The sequence below is a fragment of the Martes martes genome (genome assembly GCF_963455335.1).
Source record: "Martes martes genome assembly, chromosome: 3".
Taxonomy (NCBI): domain Eukaryota; kingdom Metazoa; phylum Chordata; class Mammalia; order Carnivora; family Mustelidae; genus Martes; species Martes martes.
The window spans coordinates 140,701,954-140,710,975 of NC_137890.1; the positions used below are offsets into that span (position 1 = coordinate 140,701,954).

The 9,022-nt window shown below is 46.2% G+C and overlaps 1 pseudogene across 1 annotated transcript; it reads right to left on the minus strand.

Annotated features, from left to right (window-relative positions):
* Positions 1 to 2,441: 2,441 nt before the first annotated feature.
* Positions 2,442 to 3,657, minus strand: LOC308340273 (keratin, type I cytoskeletal 18-like; annotated as a pseudogene). Its single transcript has one exon. The product of its transcript is annotated as a keratin, type I cytoskeletal 18-like (transcript).
* Between the last annotated feature and the right edge of the window lie 5,365 nt (positions 3,658 to 9,022).

The following is a 9,022-nucleotide window of genomic DNA, read 5'->3' on the forward strand; positions in this document are numbered from 1 at the left end:
TTGGAAAAAGATGAGGGGAAAATGTCCACATCAAAGGAAAACAATATAGATGCAGAGGTGTTTGGGGCTTAACCTCTTTGAACAATGAATTTGGCTCTATAAAATGGGTTGTTGTAAAGATTAGTGGATATATAGAACAGAAGGTCCTCGGGGCATGTGGGTGGCTCAGTGGGTTAAAACCTCTGCCTTCCGCTCAGGTCATGATCCCAGAGTCCTGGGATCGAGCCCTGCATCGGGCTCCCTGCTCAGCAGGGAGCCTGCTACACCCTACTTCCTTGTCTGCCTCTCTGCCTACTTGTGATCTCTGTCAAATAAATAAATAAAATCTTTTTAAAAAATTATATATATATATAAAAAGAACAGAAGGTCCTTGGTACAAGTAAATTCTCAAAACACGATAGCTACTATTCTACACCTGCCAAACCTGGAAGTAAAAATCCTCATGGGCCTAGGCTCTTCATCAGTCCATCCTGTCATAGTATCAGATTTCCCTGGTTTTTCTTTTTTATGACCTTGTATTTTATTTTGTCAGTCCCGACATAAGCCTTCTGTAACTGCCAGACTGCTACTGCCTGCGGAAACTGAAGCCGGGCTCTGCCCAGAGTGAGCTGTTCCTCATCATCCTCGCATCCGAGCTCCAGCTGACTTCTCTGGGTTGCTGACTCCTGTCCCTGCACCCCCACTGCAGGCCCTGCTCTCATATCCCTCAATTCCTGGAGACACAGCAGAGACCATCCATCATCTGCCCAAGTCTTCTGTGACCCCAGCACCATCTCTCTTCTCCCGCTTCTTCCCCATTGTCATGTATCCCCTCTAAGCCCCCTGACATGTTTTGTGATTTTGCACCAGTCTAGACTTTCTTTTCCCACTTTGTTGAACATTCTGTTATGGTGTGGAAAATTTCCTACGAAAGTCCCCTGCTCCGCGCTTCTAAAGATAGTGGCAACTTGTCCTCAATGTCCTCTCTTCTTTGTAAAGTACCACGAGCTCCTTGTTTCCCTGCCGGGCTCACTTCACCTTCCCCTTAAGTGTCTGCCATTGAAAATAGCACTTTGCTCAGTTCTTAAAGGCGTGGGGGAGCCGGACCGGTGTCTGCCTGAGCCGGGAGGGCTTTCGTGCTTCCAGATCCGGCTCACTGAGAACCACTCGACCCACCATGTCCGCTGGGGGCCACTCGTTTCTTCGGCAGCCATGGCCAAGTGCATGGCTCAATCTTTCCTTGCACTTGATCCGTCTGGTTAAACCCTTCTATTATCTCAGGCTCACTTTGGGTACTGTATTCTGCCCATTTTCAACTCGCAACAATCCTCTCTCTTTTCATAGACCTTTGATTTTTGAAGGGAGTGTTTTTGTTCTCTTATGACCTGGTTCTGCTCTTAACACCCCCGTTCTGCTTCATCTGTTCTTTGATGTCACTGTTTCGGCCCCAGTGTCTTCACCTTGGTTTTTATCTGTCTGTGCTCTTCTGAGGTAAGACCTATTTTATTCTTGGAGGCCGTTAGCTATATTCCTTTAGACAGCCCTCTCTATGTCATTGAAAAAAAGTTCCATCATTCTGAAATCTTTAAAGGGGAGCATAACTTCAGTTCTTCACTCCTTTACCTAATTCTCTACATTTTAAGAAATTAATTTCAATCTCTGACATCGCATGAATAGAAATAATAAAATTTTTCACTCTGCGTTTTATGATCTCTGGCATTTTTTAAAAGATTTTATTTATTTGACAGAGAGAGAGAGAGCACAGAGGGGGAGTGGTAGGCAGAGGGAAATGGAGAAGCAGGCTCCCCGCTGAGCAGGGAGCCCGATGTGGGGCTCAATCCAAGGACCCTGGGATCATGACCTGAGCCGAAGGCAAACACTTAACCGACTGAGCCACCTAGGTACCCCAATCTCTGGCATTTTCACTTATAAGACTCTGAGTCCTACTAAATTCAAATGGCTAGCATTGGCAGCAAATATCCTTCTCTCTAATGTAATGACATTTAAACTGGAGTAATTGATGGACCCTAAAAAAAAAAAAAAAGTTTTCTGGACCTGTATCACTGACCTGATAATTTTATTTATAATAAATTGCTGTTTTAATAGAAATGGTCCTGGCTAATTTGGACAGTTTCTTGATTTTAGCAACCCTATGGTGACTCAATTCACTTGCATTTTTTCCCCAAACTACCCTGAAACTTTTGTTCATGAGGAACACTTATGTGCCATCTTCCTCTTTTCTTTTCTCACAGGTCTTTGGTAATTATAACAGTGGTATGATCAAGCCCAGCAGGGTTGAAAACTACCAGAGCAAATGTGGACCTGAGGCCTGTGGTATGCCTGTTCATGAAGTGGGCCTACAGGTTGTTCAAAACATGCTTTTGCATCTATCTATCTATTTATCTACCTCTGAACTTTTTATTGACTTCCTGCTCCCCAAAGGGTACCCTGTTTCTGCTGCCTCAATGTCTCAGAATTATAGTGTCATTGGTCTCAGATACCGTGTCGCTGTCCTCAATCCTGTAGGTGCTGGTGTTCTGGATGGTTTGCAAGGAGTTGTTGCTATCCAGAGTAATACCAAGACAGAAACCCTCCCCATCTGCCAGCAAGCAAAGGGCGGTGGTGATCTCAGTGTCCAGTCTGACCTTGATTTTCAGCAGGGCCTGGTACTCCTGGGTCTGGTACTCCTGGGTCTGGGACTGTGCCTATTCCCGGGTCTGGGACAGCTCTGACTCCGTGTGCAGCAGGACCCGTTGGGCTGCTCCATCTACATCGTGTAGAGGACCACCAACTCCCGCAGGCTGTTCTCCAAGCTGGCCTTCCGTTTTCTCACCAAGTCCAGGTTGACTGGGCCTTGTGTTTCAGCTCTGTGAGGGTCATCTCAGCTGCTCCTATCTCAGCGGTCTTCAAGGTGACCACTGTGGTGCTGTCTTCAGTCTGCCGGGACCAGTACTTGTCCAGCTCCTCTAGCTTCTTCTGAGGCAGCTCATCATACCAGGCCCAATGTCTGCTGTGATCCTGAGGTCCAGAGGTTTGGGGCATCCAACTCCACCGTCAACCCAGAGCTGGCAGTTTGGTTTCGTAGACCCTTTACTTCCTCCTCATGGTTCTACATGAAGAGCGACTCCTCCTTGAGGGCCTCGACCTCTGTCTCCAGCTGCAGCCAAGTGACATTGGTGTCATCAGTGACCTTGCAGAGTCCATGGATGTCGTTCACAGACTGGTGAATGTCAGCTCCATCTCATGGTTGACTCTGAAGTCGTCACTGTCAGCAGTAAGACGGGCATTGGCCACAGAATTTGCAAAAATCTGAGCCCTTAGCTCTTGATGGTCTTGAAGTAATGCCCCCAGTCTCTGACCTTCTCTAAGTGTTTCCAGATTTTGATCTCCTGTCTCTGATTATCAGTCTCTAGGCTCCTCACTATCTCCAAGTAGGGGGCCTGGCAGTCATTCAGGTCTTGCATGATCTCCTTCTCACCTGGATGCTCCCTATGATCTCCAGCTATCCTGGTGGCCAGGCCCCTAGAAGCTGGTGGAGAGGGATATGGAGAGATCTGGGAGCTTGAGCCCTTGGGCACCTGCATAGACGCTGGCCAGACAGACCTGGTGGCTGGGCCACTGCATGGAACCCAGGGACTGATAGTTGGAGGAGAAGGGGGAGTGGGTGGTGAAGCTCATGCTGTTCAGGGAGTAAGACGAGAGGCCAGGACTCAGGCTCAGGCCACTGCTTTTGCAATTATTTAACTTGATTTGGAAAGCCCTTGTAGAAAACATTCACATCTCTGTTATGTGTCTCACTGTCGTTTATCCACTGCCCTGGCTCCTTTCCCAAGATGCATCGTGGGCATCTCCTCCAGCCTCATGCCTTCACTGTGCACAAGGGAGGCGTCCAGTCCTTAACTAAAGACTGTGGACATTTTCTCTCTCTTTCTCTCTCTCTCTCTCTCTCTCTCTCTCTTTTTTTTTTTTTTTTGTTGTTTTCTTTTTTAGTTTTGGGGGTTCATATCTATAAATTATTTATTTTCTCCCAACCTGGTTTGCTTCTGTGATCTTTCAAACTTCCGTATTGTGTCTTTTAAACAAAAACCTGAAAATCTGAACTTGAATGGCTCTTCCCCTGTTGAGGGATTTGATTAGTCCTAAACCAGTCTGTTCACACAGATTTCTCTCTCCAAATGCAGCTCTATTTTTAAAGTCAGAATTACATCCAGATCCTCTCTGTTTGGAGACTCCTAAGCATTAGTTCCAGCCTGTGTTCTCATGGGGTCACAGAGACAGCTGTAGTTTGGGATTAAGAGATTCCCAGAGAAATTCCTCCACTTAAACTACAAAACCTTGGAATCTCTTAACTTCCCTGAGGCTCATGTTTGTCATCTGCAAAATGGGATAATGACAGCTACCATCTTGTGATTCTTGTGAAGAGTTCATGAGATACTATACGCAAAAGCAGGTTCAAAATTCTACGTGGATTCTATATTTTTAGCTGAAGCTCTGTTCACCCTAATTTCATGTGTTTTTCTTTCAGTCCTTCAACATTTCCTTTGGAAGTTCTCCACTTTTTCCTTTGGCTCATTTTTCTTGGCTCAAGTTCTCAGTCACTTCAGTCTTTCTAGTGAATTAATTAATCAGTCACTTACTCAGCCATTCCTTCATATTTGGATGAAAACGTTGACATCCTGACAGTTGATGTCAGACTTGGTGGGAGCAGGGCGATTATTTAGGGATAAGGTGACTCCCACAGGATGTGTTTTCCAGGAGTCAGGGCAACATGAGAAGTACTAATTGTTGATGTGGAACTGAACAGAAATCAGGAGGAAGGGAAGAGTAGGAGAGTGAGGAAAGGAGGGTAGGAGAGGGGAAGCCATCAGCAAAATGGTGGGAGGAATAGAAGGCTGCCAGGGGTATGATGAGCAGTGAACAAAATCGTGGGTTGGAGGGAATGGGAAGTAATAGAAGGTCATACACATAAAATCTGGGAAATCTAATATTCTACTGCAGGTTGTCTGGCTCCTGTGTTATAAACTCTGCTAAATCTTTGGTAAGCTAATCACCCTCTGCAGTAGGCTTTTGGGAAAATTATGGAAACGGGCTGAAACCCAAGATGAGATCGGGAGGGTGGGACTCAGGGACAACAAATTCACTGGAAGTCAGAGGTGACCATAATAACCCCCTGGAGATTCACAGACATTGTGGCAGGCTTTGAGCATCCATGTTGGGGAGGATGGGGGATTAAACTCATCTGATCTGTTTGAAGGGGATGGTCACTCCAGTGACAGCCAGACACTCACTTGAAAACACAATAGGTACCCAAAGCCAGTCATATCCTCCTCAGACTTGGGTTCCATCTAACGCAAGCTTGTCACCCCATTATTCCTCTGAGTAACTTCAGAGACAGCTATTTTTCCGTGTTTTCTACATTCTTTTTCTCATCAAGGACTAATTTTCCCTGGTGGTTTCTGCCTGTGCCTCTTGTTTACTTGTTTGCTCCCACCAACTTTGTTTACCTGTTTCTTTTCTTCAACCTGAAAACGATCTGCATTTTCTACCTCCCTTTCTGAAGTTCCATCTCTCACTGCCTTCTCCAACTTCACAGCAGTTGTTTCTGTGGGCACTACTGGCCCAGCTGCGTGTGCATGTGTGTGTGCACACGCGTGTGCACACACGTGTGTACTTGTTTCTGGCTCTTGTGGCTCTGTGCATAACAATGCCAGTCTTGCTTTTATTGTGAAAGATTCTTGGATTGTTTATATGACACTCCCTTTTGCGTCACAATATTTGTAAAATTTAGTTTACAGAGAGAGAGAGTGTGTGTGTACACATGGGTGTTAATCTCTTGGAGGTAACATACTGAAGTATTTCTACATGAAATTATGCTTGGGATTTGCTCTAAAAGAATCCAGAAGGAGAGGGGTAGAGGGAGAAGTTGAGGGCTGGATGCTCTAGATTCAACAAGACTGGCCACATTGTTGAAGCTCTGTGACGAGTACATGAGGGTTCAATATAATATTCACTCAACTTTTGCATGTTTGACAATCTCCATAATAAAATCCTTAACTAAAGACTGTTTATTAAAGATCTGTATGTGGGTTAGTGATCTCCATAGCCAACACATTTTTTTTTTTTTTTTTTTTACTATACGTGACCTCCTCCCCAGCATGCCCCCCGCCAAGCCATTTCTAAGCTCTCTTTCCATGTGGATTTGCTGGCATGCCTATTTTCCTTTGGTCTAGAATTTCGTGGAAGGCAGGGGCAACTTCTTACTCACCTTTGTGTCCCAGTGCCTAACACAGAGTGGCTTGAACTGAATTGAAAAGAGCTGAAGAAAAGTGTCTGCCCGACAATCCCCAGCCTTGCACTTTCTGACACGGGCCTCCGTCACTGTCATGGCTTTTGCTGGGCCTGTGAACGTATCCCAGGGGCTTCAAACTGAGTGGAGCCACAGCAGATCCATGCAGGGCTTGAGAGGGAGGGAGAGGAGAATAGCCCCTTTGGCTTTCTACATAGGCAGCCATATCACCACAAAGCGCTTTTATTGGCCTGGCCCTTTTCCTCTTATACATTCTCTCTTTTTTTTTTTTTTTGAAAGATTTTATTTATTTATCTGACAGAGAGAGACACAACAAGAGAGGGAGCACAAGCAGGGGGAAGTGGGAGAGGGTGAAGCAGGCCTCCCACCAAGCAGGGAGCCCGATGTGGGGCTTGATCCCCAGACCCTGGGTTCATGACCTAAGCTGAAGGCAGACGCTTAACGACTGAGCCACCCAGGCACCCCTCCTCTTATACATCCTCTGAGATAATTTCAATTCCTTTCGGATCTGAAGTTCTCATTAAACTTCGTACTTTCTACGATGTGGCGGTTTGAGTGACTATAACTGTGGACCAAAATCCATGCTGGGCTCTTGACTGCACAGAGGTTTCCCTTGGAGAGGTCTCTCTTCCCTTGCAATACATCTTCCAACTTAGAGAGAGAGAATGGCATCCTTCTCCTCTTCTTCTTTTCTGTGGGTGGTTGGCCCTCCTGCCGCCCCCAGGAGAGGCAAGTCTATCGGTGCCACCATCCCAGCTTCTCATTTTCCTTATCATCCTCTCCCGTTTACTCCCCACTTCCACCTGGCCCCAATCTTCAGCTTTTCCCTTAATTCCTATTCTAGACTCATGTTATACCATCTCTAATCGTTCTCCTGTTACTATAGCTCTGGCAGCTTCTAGGACCGTCATCCTGGTACTACCATGTTCTCACTACTCTTGAAATGGCTTATTACAAATCTCAGTGTCCCTTTTGTCTTCTTCCTAGTGTGCCACTGGGAAGGTTAAACTGGGAGTGGGAGGGTCTGGTGTCATTATGCCCATTTGACAAGAATCAGAAAGGCCAAGTAGCTTATTTAAGGTTGAAGAACTAGTGAAGATCAGGGGCGCCCGGGTGGCTCAGTTGGTTAAGCATCTGCCTTTGGCTCAGGTCATGATCCCAGGGCCCTGTGTTGGGCTCCCTGCTGAGCAGGCAGTATGCTTCTCCCACTCTCTCCTGCTCCCCTGACTCTTGCTCTCTCTCTCTTGATCTCTCTCAAATAAATAAATAAAATCTTAAAAACACAGTAACTAGCAAAGGTCAGAAGTGGAAACTTAGTCTCCTAATCTCAGTCCAGTGTTCCAGCTAGCATCTACCATCCTCTTTATATTCTGCTCCAGTCCCCTGGGGATTCGTGGCTGACCTTGAACTTCTGTGCATTTACAAGAACAATGTGCCTTGCAACACTTACCTTTCTGGAATATTTCTGACAATGGTCCAGAGGACTAGGAACTGAGCTAAGCCAAAGTGGGGTGGTTAGGACTCACTGTCTTATTGATTCATGCTGGCACTGACTGAAGTTTCAATATTGTCTCCAATAATTTTCTTATTTCTGAAAAAGAGCCAAGCAATGCAGGGTAGGAGGAAAGATGCAACAGCGGGACCACTGGACTTTAGCCAAGCACTTCTGGAGTTCCAGGAATCAGAGCTAGGCATGGCACCAGGTCACACTCCAAGGGTTATCAACCTATAACATGATGGCCTAGAGTACTGACCACTTTTTTGGGTCAAGACAGGTGCTGATTGTTGGATAGCATTATTAATGAGAAGTGCAGATGGTGAAGCTGTAAAGTGACAGCTAAGCTTTAGAAAAAGGATGTGGTTGTCCCCTACTATCACCTGAAGGTACCCTTGGCTATTCACATGTGAGGAAGGGGTGGGGGAGGAGAGTGTGTGTGTGTGTGTGTGTGCGTGTGCGCGCAGTGGAGGGTAGGAGAGCTAGAACTGCTTTAGCCTGGCAACACTTTCCCTCCTATTCCTCCCTCCAATTAAAATCAACAGCTAGGGATGCCTAGATAGCTCAGTCATTAAGTGTCTGCCTTCGGCTCAAGTCATGATCCCAGTGTCCTGGGATTGAGCCCCACAGCAGGCTCCCAGCTCAGCAGGGAGCCTGCTTCTCTCTCTCCCTGTCTGCCACTCCCCCTGCTTGTGCTTTCTCTATCTGACAAATAAATAAAATCTTTATTAAAAAAATAAAACCAACATCTATACCCTAGTCACAATGCCCTACGGCATCACGACCCCCCCAGGTTCGAGAGCATGAACTTTGTGGGAAGCCCTGAACCAATCTGCTGAAACTACGATTCTACCTTTCATCCTTTATTGCTTTACAGAAGAGAATATGTTTGTAACAAATCTAAGGTTTTCCTTTTCCCTCACCAAACCTTCGAAACAAACTTCCAGATTTATGTGGGGAGCCGGAAACGACATTTCACCTCAAGTGAAAGCTGGAGCATCTTAGGACAAACATACTGAGAAGAATCCCGCCTCATGCTTGCATAGAGTATTGGCCTCTTGCACATGTCAGAGTGTTCCTGTCTCCCCTCTGTCTGTCCTTGCGAGCGAACTCACTGTGGGTGGAAGAGCTCAGGGTAAGCATCAAGGGGAAAAGGGACTAACCTGGGAGGTGGAGTGGAATACCCAAGTGTTCTGGATTCTCCAGTTTTCCACAGGATTACCTATGTAATTATCCGTGGG